The sequence below is a fragment of the Chenopodium album genome, chromosome 9, assembly GCF_948465745.1.
Source record: "Chenopodium album chromosome 9, dcCheAlbu1.1, whole genome shotgun sequence".
Lineage (NCBI taxonomy): Eukaryota > Viridiplantae > Streptophyta > Magnoliopsida > Caryophyllales > Amaranthaceae > Chenopodium > Chenopodium album.
Window position 1 is genome coordinate 17,291,766 of NC_137842.1, and position 2,207 is coordinate 17,293,972.

Here is a 2,207-nt window from a genome sequence, read left to right on the forward strand (position 1 = left end):
TTGTTAAGGAGTAGAATCAAAAATTTTGCCCAAGAAGCTGATGAAAGTTTATATGAAGCTTGGGAAAGATTTAAGGATTTGCAAAGAGAGTGTCCTCATCATAAACTAGCACAGTGGCAGATAATCCAATCCTTCTACAATGGGCTTGGATATAATTCAAGAATGATTTTGGACTCTGCAGCTAAAGGAAGATTTATGAATTTGGATGAGAATATAGCGAGCAATGTTGTCGAAGAGATGGCTATTCATAATTCCTAATATGGGAATCCCAGAGGGTTTGCAAACCAGGGAAAACACCAAGTCGATTCTTTATCCTTTTTGCAGACACAATTGACTTCTATTAGCCAGAAACTAGACAATATTAATAATTCTAATTCATCTTTCGTTGCTAATGTGTCTGCTATTGGTACTAATCTTCAATATTTTGTGATAATTATGGTCTTATAGGTCATTGGACGCAAAACTATAGGAGTTCACTTGAGAAGATTAATGCTTTTCAGGCTTATAAGAAAATTAGTCCATTTTCTAACACCTACAATACAAGGTTGAAAAATAACCAAAATATGTCGTACAATAGTACGAATGTGCTTAACCCTCCACCACAAGTATAACAAATCCACAATTCTCATCATCACAGTATTTATAAAATACCAAGACCGACAATACAATGCAGTATTGTAGAAGCAATAGGTGAGCGCGCCCGATCGGGCCATTGTCTGCTGGATCGAGTTTCCATGCTTGAGGAAAGCCGACTTGGCGGTTTTCTATACTTGAAGAAAAATCCACCGATAACGCTTTCCATGCTTGAGGAAAGCCGACAACTATTGTAATCGCTGAAATTTGCAAGTGTATGATGGTTCGATTATCCCTGAACGTGGGCCGCAGATGATTCACACCTTCAAGTCGATTATTCGACCATATTAGGTGTTTAAAATATCGACAAAATTGATTTTGACGCTTCCTAGAGGCAAAATAGTAATTTTGATACCCTTCAACCGTCAGTTAAAATTTTCCGCGTAGATAACTGTCCAATTTGCGCGGAAAATCGTGCAATTTTAGTCAAAATGCCAGGAATATTCGTTGACAACTTCAAGAGACGTGCAGGACACGCGCGGGACCACCGTGTCACGAAGCAAGATTCCCGTGACACGGCAGGTATCCCCGTCACGCGGAACAAATTCCCGTGACACGGGAAATCTGTTGGTTGCAAATCAGACAACTGGCATCTTTGACCAGTCCATACCATGTACGCCACGTCAATATGTTACCGTTACACAGTAACGGAAACCGTCGCACGGAAACGGGATGCTTTTCTTTTCTTTAAATTCAAGCTGCTCTCTGCCATTTTTTGCTACTTCCGCACTTCCTCTTCTCCATTTTTTTTATTTTAAGCTGCTCAAATCACCGAGCCACGGCAAGGGTTCACCGGCGCTCGGATTTTTTTCCCGTCAGACGGAGTTCCGTCCCGTGACGCGGCGTTTCAGCTTGGTTTTTGTTTCCTCTTTTTATTTATTTTTTATTTTTTTGCTACTGCTCGTTGCTGCTGCTGCTGTCGCCGTCACCTGAGGTCGCCGCTGCTACTTCCGGAGTTGCGTTACGTCCCAGGCTCACCGTGACACGGGTCGTTATTATCGTGTCACGGCTACTACAGACCGTGTCACGGCGGTCGTGCTGCGGTCTTCGAGCTTTTGGAGCTCAAATCTTTATCAATTCTGCTCTAATTTTTTGCTACTTTCCTCATTTTTGATTCTCCACAAGGATCCATGTAAGTTTCCTTTGATTTTTGTCTCAAATTTGCTTTAAACGAATAATTTCATGTAAAAACCCTTAAAAAATCAATTTGGGGATTTTTTTGATTTTGAGGTTTATGTTGAAATTCTTGCCATGAATTTATTTGCATATGTGTGTATGTGTGTTTGTGAGCGATTTGAGACAAAAATTGCATGATTTGGTGAAGAATTGAGCAAATCACCATTTTTGGTACTACTTGTGGTAAATGGTGTTCTTTGTTGTTCATGTTGTTCTTTTGCACTTGAAATGTTGACATATTGGTTGTAGATCTTGTAAAATATGCCATGATGCGTCGATCTATTGTTTTTGTGCACTTTTGAGACATGTTTTGTGTTGTGTATGTATTACATTGTCATGGAGAACATAGTATCATGCAATTAGGAGAATATAGTATTAGTTTGTCATGGAGAAAATAA

General features: G+C 39.8%; 1 non-coding gene across 1 annotated transcript; it reads right to left on the reverse strand.

Moving 5' to 3' along the window:
• LOC145560910 (small nucleolar RNA R71) lies at window positions 1-107 on the reverse strand. The gene has a single exon (XR_014093503.1). It is a non-coding gene; the product is annotated as a small nucleolar RNA R71 (small nucleolar RNA).
• Between the last annotated feature and the right edge of the window lie 2,100 nt (window positions 108-2,207).